Raw genomic sequence first — 21,383 nt, 5'->3', positions numbered from 1 at the left:
ATTTGCATTCCTAAAAATACCAGCTCCTCTTTTTATTTATTTATTTGTCTGTCATGCCTGCCTAATTAGGCATCATTTGCTCCAAGGAGCTCCCAGTGGGAGTGATCTATGAACACAGCTGCAGAGGGCCTTTGGCTTCTTTCTGCCCCTGTACCTTCTGTTACTGAATCCTGCCATAGACGTCTACCTTGGTAAAGGTCAAAGAGCTATTTTTTCTGCTCACCAGAGACAAGCACCTCCTCAGCCATCAAGATCTTCAAAGTCCCCACAGAACGAATTAGAGCATTGCCAACACAAGTGGCTTCCGAACATTCAGGTTAAAATAAAGAAGGGGACCAGCGGCCCTCAGCTGAGTAGCTCTCATAGTCTCAAAAGGCTGCACACTTCATTGCCTCTTTCGTGATGGTCTCTGATCTTAACATGTGGTTGTCCGAGAGTAGTCCACAGACCACAGTGTGGTCTTGTGCCCAAGCCTGGGCAGTTGTGCTTTGTTGTCTGCACTTCTGTGTTTCTTAGACATTTGGCTTGGGATTCCTGAGCAATTTGTAGACTGGATTTTTTTTTTTCTTTTATTCCATCAAAAACTTCTATTGCCTGGAACCTGGAGAAGTGCTGATGCCCCTCACAGTGGAGCAAGCTCTGGGGTAGAGTCCTTAGAGTTTGGAAATGCAAATGCCCAAGTTCTTGACAGACACCTGGAGATTTCACATTTCTGACTCTTGTTCTTGCTCATCTTAAAAGCTGAAATTTATCAAGCTCTGTGTTTTCCCAGAGCTCAGCTGTTATGGATGAAATTGCTTTTTTCTTTGTAAGGTCTCTGTCATGTTGCAACCTCAAAAATACAGTACCAGGGCTCCTGGGTGGCTCAGTTGGGTGAGCTTCCAACTCTTGATTTCGGTTCAGGTCGTGATCTCATGTTCATGGAATTGAGCCCCACATCGGCACAGAGCCTCCTTGGGTTTCTCTCTCCCTCTCTCTCTCTCTGCCCATCCCCTGCTTGTTCTCTCTCTCTCTTTTAGACTAAATAAACATTAAAAAAGTATTGTGACTTATGCTTCCTCTCCCTCCCCCTACCCAAAAGGAGAGATGCTAGAGGGATTGATTTGCTTAGGAGAATCAAAATATTATTTTAAATTATATGTTTTAAGTGGCTTGTGGGAAAAGATAGGTTGCTTGACTGAGATATACCAACTCACAGTGGGTCTTTTGTGATGAGAGGTAAGTTCTTTACCTTATTTCGGATTCAAGACCAACACGAACTTTGTACAGTCTTCTGGACAAAGCTTGCTATATGTTAATCTCTGCAAATCCACTCTGTTCTGTTCACTGCTCTCCTTATTAATCAGCCCTACCCAACTGTACCTTTCTCAGGACTGTTATACACATTGCATTTTTACGCTTCTATTACCGAGTGGCCTTTTCCATACTTTTGCTTTATCTTGCATTCAGTTACTCACAACTTGGTCTATAGACTAGGATACCATCATTGCCTACATTTAAGCAACAGCACATTATGTCATCTTGCTTCATATATTTTACTTCTATCTCTTTTAAGAGGCAGCACATTTGAGAAATCTTGGCTCTGCCTTTGGGGAGGAATCATTTACCTTCTTTCATTCAGGCTGAAATTTGTCTCTTCACTCCCTTTGTTAATAAGAAAAAAAAACAACAACTTATTTACATCTTCTCAAATCCTATTAGTTAGCTCAGTTGCCTAATTGTAGTTTTAAGAAAGACCAAGTCATTTTCTCATATTCAATCATTGCTGGTCTATTTTATGGGTTCCATAATGCCACACTCCCATGTCTGCTTACTTTCTTTGGAAAGCTTTCTTTTATTTATTTATTTTTTTTTTATTTTACTCTGACATGCAGCATCATGTACATGGCCCATTTCCTTCCCCCAAATGGGAAATATGGCTAAACAGTCTTCATGTAAAAGGGCAGAGAGGAAGATATTAGGCCTGGCAATATTGCCCATTGGACTCTATGTCTGAGGATGAGCATATTTGATTCTATATGAATTTGCTCACATTTTTCTTCTCTCTTGTCTTTTCTAGTGTCTTAATACTTCTTTAGAATAAATTTTCCTACCTAAGATGGATCTCCTCCTTTCTCTCTTGACAATGCTGAGTAAATCAGGGTGTGGAATATTACCCATGCAACCCACTCTCTGAGCGGTATTGCTGGCTGAAGCCACGCTGTTCATATGCCATTCTGTACCCAACTGTGGATAATAACAGAATTGATTTTACCCGAGGAAAGACAAAGGAACCTCGGGGCTGCTTTCTGCATTATTTTGTTCTCAGGTTATTCTGCTCTGAATGGTAAGAACTCTCACTAGAATATTGGGTCACACATTTAGCTTCCTTTATAGCAAATCCCCTGTAGGGTAACTTCTGGCATTGGGCTATGAAGTATTGTTGTTCTGTGCCTGTGTGTGTGTGTGTGTGTCGTCAAATTATAAACATAAATAAGTTTATGTTTTCAGGCCCTATGAATATCTTCTTCTCTTTTATAATTGTTAAGAAAGTAGATTTTGAGCTAGAGACTAAAACCTGGATTTCAGGTAGTGTGAAAGGTGGATTTAAAGAAGCCTTTTTAAAATAAATTGCAATATGACCATAAATAAGTCAATCTACATAAATTATAAGGGCAATACTGATCATCATGACTATGGAATGGGTGCTTAGTATATCTCATGGATGTTCCAGTTGCCTCCAGCTTATTTACTCACCAAATTTTTACAACCCCTTTAAGCATGTATTACATTATCCCTATCTTCCAGATGTAGAATCTGAGGCATAGAGAGAGATTTTACTTGTTCAAGCCATAGTTGGCAAGTGGCAGACCCACAATTCAAACCAGTAGCATTGGCTACTCGATCTTGACTCTTACATACTTCACTTTCTACCTTCTTGAGAGAAAAATCTACAACCTTTCATATAGTGAGCATGATATCAGCAAGATCTTTCACAAATAATTTAAGGAAATTCTGATGAAGTCATGTGTAATGGTAATGACTTCATTCCTAATACATGTGATTCTTTTCAACTACATTATCCCTTAATAATAAAACAACCCAACACTCTCTCTTGAATAATGTAAATAGTTCTAGACAGTTAATAACATATAATAACAGTGGTAGCCTTAAAAAATCCAAATCTGGTGTGTTTATGATATGATTCTTTCACTATTGCTTAGAATTCACGTTTCCATCTCTGCTTTCTGTTGATGATCCCTGATTCACCTTTATGAAGCTGAATAGGTGCCTAATATTCATCAAGGGTGTCTCTGGAAAGCTCAGAGAAAGAATCAACTAGAAGTCTCAGGTGTGCATGACCAGGCATGCCTTCCAGGGCTGATCTTCACAGTCAGATATTTGCAGAGAAAGTTAGTGAATGTTTAAGGGTCCTCGCTCATAGCAGCTTTCTGAGCATTGTTAACTTCAGGTCGAGTTCTTTTAGTTCACCTTCCCAGAGTTGCCATGAATGTGCTTTAGAGTCCTACATACACAGAAAGAATGTATTGGATGTTCTGGAGTTTTGAAAGTTTGAGGAATATTGGATTTTATGTCTCATATATTATCTATTACTAGCTGATAATTGCTTGCTTCTAGTTCATAGAGAATTAAAAATAGTGAATGGAATGTTCTGTTGGTTTTGTACGTGTAGTACCCATTGGATTGTGTGAATGAGCATCAAATTACTGGTCAGGATTTACAAATTAGTACAGTTGAGCAGAAATATCATAAAGCTTTCTGGAACCCCCAAAGAATTCTTTATATCTAGCTCTGGCTCCAACTGAGTCTTCACTATTTGATCAATACATCAGATCAAGAATAAGTACAGCCCCAAAGTCACACCATCTTATCAAAATAATTGTCTTTCATTAATATAATTATTGATCATGTAGTAGAAGTCACTGTCTACTTGATAGAAGGCTTTTAGGATTTCATGGGAATGCCTTACAACTTAATTATGTTTCCCTGGGAGATTGTAACATAATTCAATTTATTTTCCCATGTGTTTCATCAGTCATTACGTGAAAAGAAGGAATATCAGAATCTCATTTCTTTGTCAATTCTTGAAGAATTTAGAGACGTTGTTATGCCCAGATCGCGATCTCCCCAAAATCCCAAGACCACCAAGGAGTCCGAGTCACGTATGCAAAAGCAAAGGGCATTTATTCGGGCTTAAGCTCGGGCTCCCAGACCTCACCAATGCAGTGGATCCGTGCTGAGAGCCCCGAACAATAGAGGAGTAGGGTTTTTATGGGGTTTGTGACAGGGGAGTTACAGAAGTTGTGACATGGGAACAGTGATCCAATCATAATTATTCAACATTATTGACAGCGAGTTTAACCATACACATTGTCTAGAGTATTCGTTAACTTTTGGCGGGATCCAATTACAACATTTAGAGTACCTTTAAGTTCAACCAATCACAGTGCGAGCCTAGGGTCTTGTTCGGCGACTAATGGGTTAACTTTAACATTAGGTAACAGGGTCCTATCTATAGTTTCTATCTATAGGCCTCTCCCTCAGTAATGTGGAGGGTGGTCGCTGGACCTTCCTGATTGGGTGTTGCAAGGGTGGTTTCTCCTGCCTTGGGCAATGTGTAACTGCCTGATAGTTTCGGGGAAGCTGGAACTCGGGCCTTCTAGTTCAGAGGGGAAACTTAAAGCCTGTCATGGAGTCAGTTTGGTTTAGACGTTTAGACTTGTGTCCTTACAACGTCATTTCAGTGGTACAGAGCTGAGTAGAAGACAAGGTCCCTCCCACATGAGACTGATCCCCTACATCGCTGTAGTGCCGGTGCCACATTCTGTTGGTCTTGTAGTATGTGATGAGGCTAAGCACAAAAGCCTGTGACAGCTTTTGTGTTCCACCTTTCATAGCTGACCACATTCGGGCCTTGGTTTCCTTATCGAAGGAGGCAGGTGGTATCTAGGCTTCCTTCCACCTGTAAAGTTCAGTGCTCTAGTTATCCTGTGCTTTAGCTCTTCCAGTGTCTATAATGGTGCATCTCAAAGTATAGCGTACTTCTGAATCACTGAGAATCTTGTTAAAAATGCAGATTCTGAGTCAGTAGGTCTAGGTGGCACCCGGACTCCTGCCTTTCTAACAGGCTCCCAGGTGATGCTGAAGCTGCTGGTCTGTGAACGACTGTTAGTAGCAAGGATCTAAATGATGCACAGAGACAGAGGGGGAAAGACTAACTCTTTATCTTCCTTTGGTAACTTATCCATTTGCTTTCCTCCCAGGGCTACAATTCTCCCCGACTTTCTTCTGCAGATCACTGCAGCATGCCTCCTCTTTCCTAGCTCTACCACACAGAATTGAGGCTTCAAGAAGACTGAGTGCATCCATACAGAGCGCAGATCCCTTTGCCAAGAAGGAAACCACAGAGCTTATCAGGAAAGATGTGTGCCTGTAATGTCAGGCATCCCCAGCATGCCGAAATATGAAATAAATGAGGTGGAGTTTAATTTTAGGGTCTACAAATTTGCAATGCGTTCATCATTCCTGTTGCCATTTTGCATGGCAGGCTGAAGTTGGCAGACATGTTTTGTGAAGAGAGCTGCATTTGAGTTCTGGTTAAATCAAGCACTCACACCCTCTCCTGTCCCTTCTCTAATCTTCTCTTGCAGTGATGAGAAAGAGATGCCACACGTCTTCGAGGGGTCCCTCCTGGAGATGTGCATCTCTTCCGCTTTCCTGGGGGCAGTCTCTTTGGGGGATTTTTCCCAAGCCCAACTGTAGACTGGCTTCCCAGCAGAGGGCGCGCTTCCCCAGTGCCGCAGCCCCAGAGCAGTTTCTTCCTCTCCTGGGGTTAACTTCTCTCTCCCCACTGGGCTGGTTAGGGCTCCTGGAGGGTCAGAAGTAGGCTCTCAGGAGGAGAGGAGATGAAGGCTACTATAAGGGAGAAAATCAAATCAAATCATCTCCGATCTGAATCAGCGACTTTTAAAATGAAAGGTCTACTTGGCTTCGTTAATGGGCAGCTTTTCATGATTCTCAGCTATTACAAGACTAACTTTCCTTTCTTAAAGCTTCTCTGAACCTTGCATTGTCCGGCATTTGTATCTTTCACTTTAATGAGAGCTAAATAAGAATTATATAGAGATTTTTAATAATTCTCACTGGACAGTTAATTAAGCAGTGAGGAGTCTTTAGAACTGTTACTCTTGCTGCCTTTTACAGACAAGTGCTTCCACAGATTCCAACGAAAGAGGTCACATTTATACATATATATAAAATGATATGTGGGTTAGTAATTTTTCTCAGTAACAAATGACCTCCCTAACAAGCTGAAACAGTGAAGTAAAAATCCACCTTTTGTGGCCCACTTTCCTTGAATTCTCTTCTCCACTTTTCCTCAAACTTGTTTGCACAGGAAATGAATTCCCTCTACCTTGAAGTGGGGGTTGGCATGGAGGGCTTAAGTATATTGATCTCAAGTTTTCCAAATTTGTTGTTCCTCTGTAAATCATATGGGCCCAACCCAGCCCAGTCATTCATTGCGAAATTCATTTCTTTTCTTTCTTTCTTTTTTAAAATCAGCTTCTGTTTTTCCTCATTTTTGATGGATCCTACCACAAACTTCAGCTAGAGTGAGTGCAGACGACCATAACATTACTCTCACATAGAGGGTATTTTATTAAGTCCAGCAGTTAAAAATGTACAAAGTTCCTTGTAATAATCCATTCATTCTGTTCTTGCCTGATTCTTGGAGTAAGCCTGCACAATTATTCAAATCCCAGCTTTTAGCTACAGCATACACCTCGCCATGGGGCTATGCCTCTGTAATCTTGCTTTGGTCTTGCATGTCAAATGGAATTAACTCCCATAAGAAATGTGTGCGAAGACAACCCAAAGTGTCTAATCCTGCTGCTGTCTTAAATTTCTGAAACTCTGAGCTGTCATCTTTTTCTATTGCTTTGTTGAAGTTCTCACTTATGCTTCAGTCCATCCAAAGCTGGAGTTTAGGAAAATTTGCATTTTTATATATTTTTTCAGTTATGCTCTCCCTTGGCCTTTTCACATGTTCTCTTTGTAGAAGGATTTTTTTTTTCTTCCTTCAAATTCCAAGACCATTTTATACACAGTAGAATTTCAACGAGAGGTGAATTCACTTCTTCTCAACCCTCCCCCCGGGAGTGCACAACTCGAAACACAGACAACAGTAGTTGAAGATTCACAAGCCAAATCCAAACAGATGTGAGCGACAGTTTGTGTGTGTGTGTGTGTGTGTGTGTATCTGCCTGTCTCAGAGTACTGGGTGAGAGAGAGGAGAGAAGGAGTAATGATATCATTATTACTATACCCCAACCACTCACCTAGCTCATCACAAAAACTAATTCTATCTCACTTGAATCTCAAACCACATCATCTCCCTCGTGGATAAAATGTTTGGTGAAATCAGTTTGGTGAGTCTACTTGTATGTTGTATTAAGAGTAGATTATCTTGATGAGTGATTTCATGCTCTTCCTTCTCTAGAGAGCATACTGTTTTAAAATCCTGAATGCTGAGAGTGTCTTCTTCCTTCTTCACCGTGTCCTGAACTCCATTTACCATCTCCTGCTATTCCTAGACAGGAGGGCTCTGGAAGAATACTCAGTATCTGGAACACCAAGCAAGCCCTTAACAAATACGTGTTGAAGTCCTTTGAATGAGTAAGAACAGCTTGCTCTATTCTTTCTGAGTGACTTATCCTGTTGCCTCAATTTACAAATTATATCATTCAATCTGGAAATGAAAGCTGCCCAGAATTTAGTAAACTTTCCTCACAGCCTGTGTGTTCAGTTGGATAATTACACGTGGCCCCTATTTTTAAATCACCAGTTATTCAGCATTGTGGGTTTTTCGAGGCGTCTTGACTAAGTGAGGTATGGAAGGGTAAAACTGTAACTTGGTGTGGTAGATATTTAATAAGTGGTAAACCGCAGCATTCTCCATTTGAAAGTTAATTAAGGCCACTAGCTGACCGGGCTTGTGCAGCAAACATGTTCATGGTTTAGCCATGGAAACAGTCACAACAACGCTCAGCTAAAAATAAATGGCCTTAAGAGACATTTTTTCACTGATCACTCTCGAATGCTTATTGTTTTTTTTAATAAAGGGATTGTCACATTTTTGAGATAATACCCAGTAGCACTGGCTCCTTCAGAGACTTGGAAGTTTGACTTATGCCTGGCCAGTGGAAATCAAAATGAAGAGGGGACAGACACATGACCAAACAGTGTTTTTAATGCTATATGCAAGAATGTCTCTCAGAAGGTAATCATCTGTTGTGTTCTCCTGAATCTCTTTCCCTAGTTAATAACGGCTTTTAATATGTGGGTGCAACTAGTTTTGGCACAAGATTAGTGAACTCTCTAGCATCAAATAGCTTATTTGATCCAAATTGGGTTTGAGTTTGTTGAAGAGCTCTCCTTCAGTGACAGACAATATAATATGAGTTATGTTTCTGTGTGCTCATTGTTTCTTCATGATGAAAGCACTGTAATAAGACAATATATTTTACTGTACAATATATTACTTTGGCTAATAGGATTGAAAAAGCACATTAAATGTAAATGTCCTTTCAGCATCTGGATGGTGAAGTTAGATTGTCTTATCAGATATCTTAATGCTGCTCTGGGATCCGACAATATTTAGGGCAGCTGAAATAGGTGATAGCAATGTTCCAGACAAACGTGAGAGGGCTGGAACCAGGGTAAAGTGGTATCAAGGAGGCCGAAGTGATTCTGAGGCTTTGTTAGACTGCTGGATTTCAACTTGTTTTTAGTGGAGCTATAAGGATTCTGTCTTAAATCACTTTGGTAATGGACACACTGTAATCTTGGTCCATGAATCCCTCCATTTGATTTCAAACCATCTTACCGACACTGGAGCATATTGGGACCAGGTATTCCGAGAATTCCTCTGCCTTCCTATCCACCCCCACTCCAGTGGGTCCCTCTAGGCACATCTTGAGTAGAATTTTGAGCTCAAATGACACTTTGTCCTTGGCAGGACTTACTAGAGAAAAAATGGCACAGTGGGGCAAACATTCTTACCACCTTCCAAGAACTGTATCTTGTATGCTGCATACACCATCAGGTAGGCAAGTAGAGATCATATCATAGTCCAAGGGCCATAAAAATTCAGGTCTAGATTTAAAACATTTTCCTGTTTATCCTGGCCATATCTGCATCAGAATATTCTACACAGAAGTAACCTAGAGTTGTTATCCCAACAGATTCTTACTTGTGGCCCTTTTTGGACTAAGATGGACAGCAAACATCAATCTCTGCCATTATCAGCTGAGTTTTTTGGGCTCCATTTTTTTCATTGGCTACTTTAAATGAATACCATTTTTGCTCTTTTGTTCCTCCTCCTTCCCACTCTTCATTCATTTTTGTTATTTGTTCTAATTTAATTTGAAATGCCCAGCATCTGACTATAATCAGGTGAGGAGGCTCTGGAGACTTCCAGCAAGAGCAGGTCTCCTGAAAAGGGTCTTTTGGACACAACAGAATGAGCCTTTATTTATTATGTCAGGGATAACAAAACCGGGAGAGAGCAAGACTGCGAGGCGGCTGTCCTTTCAAGCGGCAGCAACTTAGTGAAACACTCCTGTCCCCAGGGTGTGAACAGACCGCCCCTTGGCTCAAAGTCATCCTGCTGTCCCTGGCTGCTGGTTCTCTAGGCCAACAAAAACAAGCATAACAAAACATACAGAGAAAGTGTCAACACAAACCCGTCTCTTAGAGCCTAAGACTTGTGTGTATATAATGAGAGATAATGAGACTCCTTAGGAAATAGGCATAGAACAAAGGAAGGATAGAAAGAAATGATAAAATCTATGGCCCAAGAGTGTTTGTTGCCTTTATCCCTAGCATTTAACCCAGGGGCTGGTTTTGTTGAAAGTTGCGTGATTGGAAATAATNTTTTTTTTTTTTTTTTTTTTGAACACTTCACTCCCTTAAATCTATGCAGAAGCCATCACAGTACCATATACAGGGTGGGTGCCCAGTGCTTTGTGGTACCCACAGAAATCTCCAGAATCTTCAACACACACCAATAAAGCGCAAGGCCCTGGGAGTGTTGACAACATCTAGATGATGGGATAGAACACGATGGAGTCTGTTTCTGGCAGTCTGTGATCTAACTGAACCATGGAGCATCTTTGCATTGTAAGGGAAGAAGTGGCCAGGCTCTGGAGCTGAGACATCAATCTGAAGTGCCTGCATCTGGCCATTTCCCAGCTCCTTTTGCAACATGCACTCACAAGCCTTTGTAGGGGTGGGGCAGGGTGTGTGTGTGTGGGGGGGAGGGGTGTGTGAGTGGAGAAGCAGAAAGTAGAAGCTCCTTAAGCCCTGTGAGCCTTTGTATCCTCATCTGTAAAATGGGCTAGAGCTTTCTGAGTCCCAGAATTGCAGGAAATGAATGAAATGATGTAGGTTAAACCATATCCCAGTGTCTGGCTTAGAGGAAGCATTCAACAAAAGGGAGCAACTTTTATTAGGAAGAAGCATATAACTCTTATCTTTGAAAAGAGCCCCTTGTCTCTCCCTGCCTCTTCCTTCAAGCCTTTGAGGCATTTCTGTAGTAATTGGCTGCTGGGGCTTGGCATCTATCTGTAGAGAAATACATTTTTGTGAAAGGGCTCTGAGGTGGTGGTGTGAGGCATTTATTAGTGATCTAAGGCAACATAAGTTGCCTCTAGTTTTTATTGACGGTTTCTAGCTGGAGGCACAGAAATGCACAGGCACTAAAGGGTGAGTTACTGTTGGTTGCTACTCTCTGGACCAGCAGGGACTTGGCGAGCTCTTGGAGGACAGAGTGTCTTGCATCAATCAGCAGTGACCCCTCTGGCTGAATATGTACAGGCATAAAGAGGCTCCTAAATTAGCCTCTGTTCTCCTTAGCTGGATGGATAGAAGATGAAATGAAATCCTTGGAGTGGGAGGAAGTGTGTGGTAAGGATTGAGCCATACTCTGGAAATTCAGGCTGACCCCTCCTGCCCAATACAAATCTGATGTGGCTATCTTTTCTGTGGAAATATTAAAGTGTATATATACATACACACACACACACACACACACACACATATATATATATATATATATATATATATATATAAAGTCTGGCATCATGAGAGAAAAAGAAGGGAATGGAAGATCCAGGGATAGGAGAGAATGGACAGGGGGAATAATACCCAGAACTGTTTGTCTGAGGAATGCATTAAAATGGAGCAAGGGTGGCTTAGGACTAACTTCAATATTTTTCCCAAGTGTGTTTTGATGAGATGGACTAACACAGGGTAGGCATGTAAGGTGTAGTATTAGGCCAACTGATCAGTTTTTAATACATCTAGAAACTTTTCATGTGTTCATTAAAATTTTCATTGAATATTAATTTACATAAGACTGCTAAAGAACTGGCTAAACTCCATAAAAGCCAGGGATCATATAAAAGTTCCTTTTCTAGGGTATGGTGAGGGCCCTCTAGAAATAATGCTCTTGTTTTCATGTTTAATGTTTAAAAACTGCTAACATAAGGGTGCCTGGGTGGCACAATTGGCTAGGCATCTGACTCTTGATCTCAGCTAAGGTCATGATCTCATGGTTCGTGAGTTTGAGCTCCACATCGGGCTATGCACTGATGGCATGGAGCCTGCTTAGGACTGACTGTCTGTCTGTCTGTCTCTCTCTGTCTGTCCCTCTTCCCTCCCTAGTTCTGAGATGACTGATGTCAGAAAAGCTCCCTTACTCCAGACCAGGACACACGGCTTGCCAAGCGAGTGCAATACCTTGCAGCACACATTGATGCACGACTTTCCCAACCCTAAGGTTCATACTTGCCATGGGGCTTCATCAGTCTATATGGGGGCAGAGGAAAGGGGTGCTTGAGTCCTTGCCTTGTGTCTGGCCCTGCCACTCTCTGTAGCAAGGTCTCTCAGGCTGGCTGCTCTTTGGCCCACAGGTATCTACCAAAGGTTTGAATTGGGACCTGCTCTTCTATTGTTTGTTCAGTACTCTCAGATAACCCCCCGGATGCCTCATCTCAGGTCTTGCTGATGCTTTTTGAGTCTGTGCTATATAGCATAGCCAGCCTCTGTCTGGGAATGTCCCAGACTTTACTTGGAGTGTCTGCTGGGAAGGCACCATGCCCTCCATCACAGGGGGCTGCATGCTAAGCCCACTCTGCTCAGCTAGGCCACTTTGAGTCCTCTCTTTGGGGGACATTAATAAACTTCCAGGCCTTGCTCATGCCACGTGGGAAGTGGGAACAGCTTGTAGAATATAAATTCTCCACCTTCCGCTTTCAACGTAGGCAATACCACCCAGTTCCTTTTATGCGGCCATCCCCCATTGTGCATCTAATTGAAATCATTTCAACTTCTACCTGATTTAGAACTGTTGAATTAATGGAAGGTCACAGGAATCATGGGAGAGGTTTTAAGAAACTTTTGTAAAATTTACAGCATGTATTCTGTGTCTTGTCCCAAGTTCACACTTTCTCCTCATAAAGAGCTTGAAACTCTGTGGAAGTATTTTAGTGTAGCACCTCTGGAGTCCAGAAGAATCTTCAAGGGAATCATTTGCTTCAATGATTTTGGCTTCTGCTAAAAAGTTTATGTTTGTTATCTAGAACAACTCTTGGTGAAAACTCACAGCATGATATACAGAACCAATTTTAGCTGATTCTTTATACAGTTGATTGAAAAGTTTCCATTTCCGCTCAAATTCTCACTTCTTTGTTTTTTAAAATACTTAGTGCTCCTTGCGATTGTTACGGAATTTGAACATCAACCTTTTGAAACTTACACAGAATGAAACAGCAGAATCTTCAACATTGAGAAGAGGTTTCCCTCTGGTTAATTAAAGGAGCAAGAATTATGGAACTTTATAGCCATTTAATTATGTCATTAACCTGAGAGTTGGCTAGCAACGAGGAAGAGATAGCCACAGCCTCCCTGTAAACTGAGCCTGATCTTTCAGGGCTGTGCCAGTGCTCGGGGACTGTGACTCACTACATTGACACATTTGTTAGGAAGATATTTGATAATTTAGTTAAAATGGCATCAGTACGTATTTCCCTAATAGGTTTTCATTTTTTGTTGTTAGAAGTGTTAAACATGGACAGGTCACCTCTGAATTTTAAAAGCTAGAAGGTGACAGTTTTCCTTCCACATGGTCATCAGAGTGGTCAAGCACACTTCTGGACATGTGTGTCAATATGTCGGGTGGGAAAAAAAAAAGTAGTAACACCTTTGCCATCCTAATTAACCCTAGGTAGTATAATTAATTAATTAATTAATTTAATAAGTGAATCTTACTTATTTAATTCTGTGTACCAAGGCCTTTATTTTCCCTCATTTAATATTCACAGCAAACCTACCAGGTGGGTTTTATTATACTTGTCTTACAACTGAGCTTCTGACTGTTAGCTAACTTGCCCGTGTTCTACAGCTGATGAGTGGGATTCTATCTAGGCATTAGTGATTAAAAGACCATCCTCTTACCTACTTTGATGAGCTACCTCTCTTCCCTCTCCCATCCTACCAAATTTGTTATGAAGTTCAAATACAACTATGTATATAAATACATAAGCTATTTTCAACTAGGCTAATTCTTTTCAAGGCTTTTTCCCTGCCTATGTTCACTTGCATTATGTATCTTTGCACTGTTGATAAAAATATGTAAAGGAGGACAATGGGAAATAACAATTATGATGTGTTGATGATTATAAAAAAAAGAAAAAGGAGATTATAATTATGGCGTTAGCCTATTTGCACCATTTTGAAAATTTGCCTTCAGTTTCTGTCAGAAGAATCATAAAATTATTTGTAGTTCATGCATTAGAATATGTGGTTGGGAAGGAATTATCTCTGATTTCCCATGATTTATATCTCAGTTAAAAAAGAAATATGGCTAAACTCCTCGTAATGTTAGCCCTTGAAAGAAAAGTTGTCTGGGAGTTTATATGTTCTCTGGGAGATATGTTCTCCTACTAAAATGATCTTCTTCAAAAAAGATGTACACATACATGAGAAACAATTTCTTTTCAGGAAATTTTAGAATAAGATTTGCTCTGAGAACACAGAATCTGCATAGCCCTCCAGGATGGTAGAAGGAGAAGTTAGACCAGAGTGATACAGAAAGAAAGAAAAATATCGTTGAAAGACCAACTTTTCCATGTCTTTGGCACAATTTTGTTCTGACAAATATGAAAGATTAAGAACTAGAAAACAGACATAAAACAAACACTTTGGGGATATACATTTACTCCATAAATTCAATTAACTAAACACTTTACAGCTATCTTCAAAATGCCCTCCATTAAGTCAGAAAACTTTTAAATTGGCTGCATAAACTCTTGACCCCTTGGCCTCAGGGCACCTTATCTTGTCTAATCAATCAACCCTCAAGAATTGTTTTTGAGTTTCTATGACGTGCTCCAGACTCTGATGATCCTTTGTCCCTTCACACCCTCGTCTTGGCAGACCAAATTCCATCCTGATTTCTCGTTTATTAGAGTATTTGGTCTTCTTTTCACATTCTAGACTTTCATCACTGACTTTTAATTTCTCTTTACTGACTCCAAGTGGCTTTCCAAGGGGAAAAAAAAAAAAAAAAGACACAACTGGACAAACTGCTTCAATCGATAGATTTTTGCTTTTCTCTTTCCTGAATGATGGCTGTTTTTTGCTTCCTTGCCATTTCATCATGTTCTTTGAGATCCTGGTAAGATATGTATACCATATGCCAGGAGACAGTCTTCTAGGATTCTGTAAACTCTTCTTCTTTCCTTTTTCATTAGTACTAACGTATATCTGGTCATCCATGTAATTTTCCTTCAGGGATACACTGGAATTTATTTTCTTATACGGGGCCACCTTCCTATAAGCATAAGCAAAAACATGTTTGGGAACATTTCTTTCACATCATTATCTCTCCTCTGTATCTCCGCTTCTATTTTAAATCCCAGTCTTTGTTGGTCCCTCAGTATCATTTAGATGTCCTCCTGTGTTCTTATCATGTATTGTTCAATTGTACCATTTACTTTAAAGCAACTTAATCTGATTATTTATCTTCTTTCTCCAATAGACACCTTGGTGGCAAGAACTCTGTCTCACTTATATCCCCAGGCTTTAGCACAATATGTAGTCATTGGTAGGGGCTGGGTGATGACAGATGGAAAATAAGCCGTTCATTGGACTGCATTAAATGAAGGGTGGGATATTTGGGTTAAGGGAAAGATTGATAAGGAAGAATAAGAAAGTAACATGAGTTGATTTGGAGAATATAAAAACCTAAAAACCAGTTCTCTTAGTACGTGCAGAGACTCCTCCCTTTTCATCTGTGGAAAGAGAGGACAGTACTTTGGTTGACCCACAGGCATAATCTAGCTCCTCCCAAGTTAGAGAGCTTCTAGCAGAGTGGAGAATTAAGCACAGGCCTGCATTTGTTGCTGATGTCATCTTAATATCGTCCATAACTAAAAGCCAAGTAGAGTATAAAAAGCTTCTATGAGCTCTGAAAGCTGATTCATTTGCACACACATGTATTGAGAGCCCACTTTGTGCTGCAACTATAGATATAAAGACAACTGGGACATTGTCTCATAATAATCTCTCTTCTCCACCAAATTAGCTATTCTTATCACTACAGCTGTCTCTATATCAGACCTTCATAACACCACTTGAGGAGACCTTTAATACTTTCTTGTGAAGAACTCCAAATGGCTTCTTTTTCTGTAGGTATGCCATTCTTCTTTGCCCACTGTGAATTCAACCTTACATTTTCAGTAAAAGAGCCAAATAGGGTTCTAATAGTGTTAAATTGGTAGTTTCTTACCATATATTACATTTTTCATCTATCCATTTAAAATATTTATTGTGCAATGACCATATGCCTAGAACGTTTCTGTCCATAGGAATATATACATCAACAATATAGCACACCTTTTATTCCCTTGTGGGCAGACAATAAACAAATATGTAAATGATGTCAGCCAGCATTTTTTTTTTATAATAATGCTGTGAAACAAATAGCTCTAAAATCCCTGAATTAAAACCCCAAACATTCACTTGTCTCATTAGCAATTCTTTGGGTCAGCTAGAAGATGACGGATCTTAGCAGGGTTCAGCTTATCTTGGCTTGAAACTGTCAGTTGGGATCTGATCCATTGGTCCAGAGAAACCAAATCCATGGACCAGAAGCTACTGGGGCATGTGCTTCTCATGAGGACTGGCAGGAGTGCAAGAGAACAAGCCAGATCATGCCAGCAAGTCTAAAACTCTGTTTCTGTTACATTTATTAAGATTTTATTCACCAAGGCAATTCACATGCCAAGCCCAATATGAATGGATCAAGGAAGTATTTTCCGTTCATAGTGGGAAGACCTGTAAATCATATGGAAAAAAATGTGAATGTATAATTTTATAATAGGAAATGAATGATTATTAATAGTAATTCAGTTTCTCTTGCCAGTGTCTTCCCTCTTGGTCACAAGTTTTTAGAATCCCCCTGCATTTGGGACGGACTCAGTACCATCCCAAGAAATCCCAAAGGCTCACCCAGTTATAGCATCAGGTTCAAAGTCCATGACCTCATAATCCATGTCAGGTCTAGGTGAAACTACTCTTGATCTAGACATCTGTGAATTGAAAAGATATGTTATCTGTCCCTCTACATCTAATATACAATGTTGGAATAAGGGCAGGATAAAGAAACACTTCCATTCAACCTTGAGAAAACTGAAAGATAGAAGTCACTGCTCTGTAGCAATATTGAAATTCTGGTAGGCAGATTTTGCCAGGTTTCCCTACAGTGAGGTTGGTGTGTACCTGGGTTAGGCCCTGATTCTACACCTGAGAGTTGACCAACAGTCTACTGTTGTACACGGTCTTTGCTCTGCCTTTGGAACTTCTTCCTTTTACATCTTGGCTTTTCTGATGAATTCTGGAGAATATCCCCTTCTTTGTTGCTGAGCAAATTTGTCAGCCTGCTCCCTGCCTGTGAAATTTGGGGGCCCAGAGGTCTTTATATATCTCAAACACAGATAGTCTTTTTAAACCTAGGCAGGTGGCAATTTTTCCAATATAACATACAACTCTCTCAAAAATTTTGTGGGTTTTCCATGTAGATTCCAGTCAACTACATGTGCTGAATGCCTCATCCACAATTCTTTTAGAGACATGTGAGTACTTTGCTCATTTATGAGTTCCACCTTTGATCTCCTTAAGGGGTCTTGACAAAGAGTGTGACAGTCACTTTGTTTTATTTTGTCTTTGCCGTATGGCAGTGTTCTAATGCCACACCTTTAGAGAGAAGTGGTTCAAGTTTTCAAACTTACAATTCTCAGAATTTCTCAGTTCTTTCAGTTTCCCTCAATCCTGCTTGAAAGCTAGTCAGTTTTTTTCCAAGTTCATTTCTTTCTTGTTGTTACTTCTCAAATGTGGCTAATAGCAGCCAACTATACCATGAGTATTCGGCCTCAGAAATTTCCCAGCCCATGCTGTCAGTGCACTTGGCACATTCTTTTTCCTTCTAGGTTACTGCAGTCAGTGGTATTATCAAATGTTTTCTTTCTATACAGGATACGTTGTTATTTTTCCAGTTTCTTATTACAGTTTTTTTTTTTTTTTTTTATAGTTTCCTCTCTACTTACTACATGATCCCAAACCAAATGATGCATATTTTACAGGATTTTGACAGCAGAAGGCCATTTCTGGTATAATTTCTATATTAATTAGCAATTGCCACATTAATGATGGGTGATAAGCCTCACATTCAAACCCAAACATCAGAGGCTCAAACAACAACTGCTTATTTTCGTATGGATGGTCTCATGGGTTGGCTGAAACAGCACTACTTCAGGTTATGGGGGGAATTGATTCTGGGCCTCCATTTAGGTTCAGTTTTGCTCCAACGATGTCTTCATTCTTTGAAAAGTGATAACTTATGACATATTTCTTGTAAGGAATGGCAAGAGGTCCAGGACACAGGTAGCACACACAGCACATTTAGAGTCTGGGTTCTCATCAAGTCTGCCAACATTTAATTAACCAAAGCAAATTAATCACATGACTAAGCCTAATATCAGTTGGGTGGGGGGCACCTGGGTGGCTCAGTTGGTTAAGCATTGGACTTTTGATTTTGGCCCCAGTCATGATCTTACAGCTCGTGGGTTTGAGCCCCAGGTCAAGCTCTGTGCTGACAGTGCAGAGCCTGCTTGAGATTCTCCCTCTCCCTCTGTCTCTGACTTCCCCCCTGCTCATGCTCGCTCGCTCGCTCTCTCTTTCTCAAAATAAATAACTAAACTAAAAAAAAAAATCAATTGGGTGGAAGTCATTTTCTACCCATAGTTACACAGCATGCATTTTACAGCAGGGAAGGAATCACGAATGAGAACATGTTGATCTAGCACACATGCAAATAAGAAAATATCAACTAGTACAAATGATGTTGAGAAAACAAAGCAGAGTAGTGTGTAGAGAATGACCACAAAAGTGTTAAGAATAGTTTCTTGGAGATGACATTTAAACTGAAGCTGAATGTCTTCCAGGCAGAGGGAATAGAGTGTAAAGACCTGGATGCAGGGATAAGCTTACGGTGATGGAGGAACTGGAATAAAACCATGGGGGGGATGGTAGGAGATGAGATCAATGAAGCAGGTAGAGGTCAGGGTATTTAGACTTCTGTTATAATTACTGCTATATACACTATCATACTGGACATTTCAGAGGATTATTTACCAAAATGCTGAAAATAAATTGTTTGTGAGTTTCACTGAATGTCATGATAATTCATGAATAGGGTAGCTGAATCAACCAATCTGGAAGGTTTTATATACATTGAATTGTATAATCAATTCTAAATAATGTACCTTTCCACTGGTTCTTACTGGAATGTTGACCTACTAAGGTGTTTCAATGGAACGGCTGAAGATACTAAGAATTCTTGACTAGAGAGGTACCAGCTAAAATACTCAAGAGAGAAAATGGAAGCCTCTCAAACTGTTTGGTTCCTTAACAACTCCAGGTACTTATTTCCCCCTGGACTTCTTAGAGCTAAATGGAGATATAAAGGCGTTGGAGATGCCTTTCTCCCCTTATTCTCACCCTTGGGAAAACCTCTTATTCCTTTGCTGCCCAGAGGGTTTTCTAGATCTGAAATACCAACAGCTCTCATTGCTGGTGATATCTCTTCCTGGGGAAGTTATGTGCTGGTGCTCTGGACAGGGTGGCCACCGGGGGTGTAAACTCTAGAGGTACAGCCCATGCCCTTGGGAAGTTCATGACTACTCAGAGTGAAGGGTGACTTTAACCGGGGGCACACTCACCACCACAGAGAGTGTGGTCACATGCAAGGTTGGTTATAAGTACTTCCATGTTTTACTAAACCAGAAACACAAAGATTCTAAACATTCAAATACCCCAAATCATGAGGTCTTAAGCACTTCCTAGAAAAGGCCATGGATCATTGTCCTTTGTGAAAAATATTAAAATTGGTATTCAGTTAGCCATATTTTCTTCTGTCCTTATCTTTCCCTAGACTTAAAGAAAAGAGAATTATTCCCTTTTCAAATACATGAAAAAAGTAAGTCAGAACCAGCGACAGGGAGAACCTACCACTGTCCCTGGGATAGAATGACACCACTACACGTGTGCCCTTGATTTCTATTAAGAACGACCAGCTAGATAGGTGAAAAAACACAGCTATACATTTTCACCGCAACATCGTTTAGCAAGAAAGGGGCTGTGTCTAGATGAATCCGAATATGCCGGCTGGCAGAGCTCACACCCAGTAAGGCAGTTTTGTAGGAGAAATAAGTGCGACAGTGCTTATTTCACACGCATTTGTTTGTCAGACCTTAAAGCACCGGCCAGAGATCAGTTAAGCTTTGCCACCTGTCCCATAGGCTGCGCCTCATTTTCAGGTGGGTCTCTGAGGTCATTAGCACTGAGGCAGCTCATCCTCTGTTCAGCTCCTGTGGCACAAGGTAGGATAGGAATCCCGCCAGGAGGAGGACGTGGGTCCTGGCTCCTAACCATCCCCGCTGGACTCCAGCTGCCAGCACCGCCCAAAGACGAGAGCGTGCTGCCCGGCCTGAAGAAAGCTCCCAGCCTAGGAGAGTGTCAGGTTAAAAGCCTATAGGATGGTTCAATCAAAGGCATCGCCTTCCTCTGTCCTGTGCTGCTGTTGTACGTGGGAACACATGCGGCTAGGAGACAAAGAGGACACACGTTTATTTTCAGGCGTAGGACTTGGGAACCACTTGGGAAGAATATTCTTGATTGAGAACCAAAACATTCCATGATGCTTAACAAACCTGCAAATTGAAAAATCAGCATCGGCCTATGCAGCCAGGAAGCAGGAGAAGGACCTATACCCTGAAAAAAAAATTCAAAATATTCCTTAAATGATATTTGTGTGCCTTTGCAAAATTACCTCTTTCTGAATCAAAGTCTCAAGCTGTTTTCATCTGAGAACATATGTTGTGCCGTTAGACAATATCTCAGCTGCCGCCGCCCATGACATACCCCGCCGCATTGCATAATGGACAGTCCCGCGAAGAAGGCGCTGCGGCTCAGTCAATGCCCCTGTAATAATATTTTAAAATAAATGATATGCATCATTAAATCACCGAGGATGACTAACTCAATTTTAGAAAACCCACAACTCCAGCAATCATAGTTACAGCCCTGATTTGAATATTTTCACTTTCACCTGAGCAGCCAGTGGGAGCCAGTCAAGCAGATTCGCATCCAGGCTGTACTCTCAAAGGAGCAGGAAGGAACCCGTGATTATGTAGTTACAGTAACGTCGGCTCCATGCCTCCTGTCCGCCTGGGCTTTTTAGACTTTTCCTTCCTCCCTTCTTGCCTTCTTATTTACATATCACAGGCATCCTCTTTGTAAAGTTATTTTAAATAATTTATTAGATTGATCTTTTTAAAATTCTACCCTGGCTAAATGTCATAAGGAGAGAGAGAGAGAGAGAGAGAGAGAGAGAAGTCTTCTAAACTTACTTAAAGGTTTCTACTGGAGTAGGCCAGTTACCTGCTTCACTGCTGATATTCTAAAAATACCTCCATGTCCGTACTATTATCCATTCTTCACGTCCAATTGCTCTGTTATGGTAATAGTCAGAAGCACACCATGCAGTAATTACTTACAGCTGACTGAAGAAAAGAATATTCAACTCCCCCACTGTTCCACTAGAAGGTCTTTATGCACTATTAACTCATTCCTGTTTATTAATACTCTACTGGTAATTCAGACTGCTGCCTCTCAGGTTTGTAATAGGAGGACTATTAAACAGCAATTACTGACCATATGGGTTGGTGAATATTTGTTGTGTGGTTGGTTGTTTTTTTTTG

At 40.7% G+C, this 21,383-nt stretch overlaps 1 protein-coding gene across 1 annotated transcript in view; it reads left to right on the top strand.

Annotated features, from left to right (window-relative positions):
* LOC144233372 (uncharacterized) overlaps positions 1–21,383 on the top strand; it is a 460,671-nt gene that overhangs the window by 438,557 nt on the left and 731 nt on the right. The window lies entirely within an intron of this gene.

This window comes from Crocuta crocuta, unplaced genomic scaffold (assembly GCF_008692635.1).
Source record: "Crocuta crocuta isolate KB4526 unplaced genomic scaffold, BGI_CrCroc_1.0 scaffold113, whole genome shotgun sequence".
NCBI lineage: Eukaryota > Metazoa > Chordata > Mammalia > Carnivora > Hyaenidae > Crocuta > Crocuta crocuta.
The sequence above is the reverse complement of the archived record's forward strand: the minus strand, read 5'-3'. Positions and strand labels throughout refer to the sequence as shown.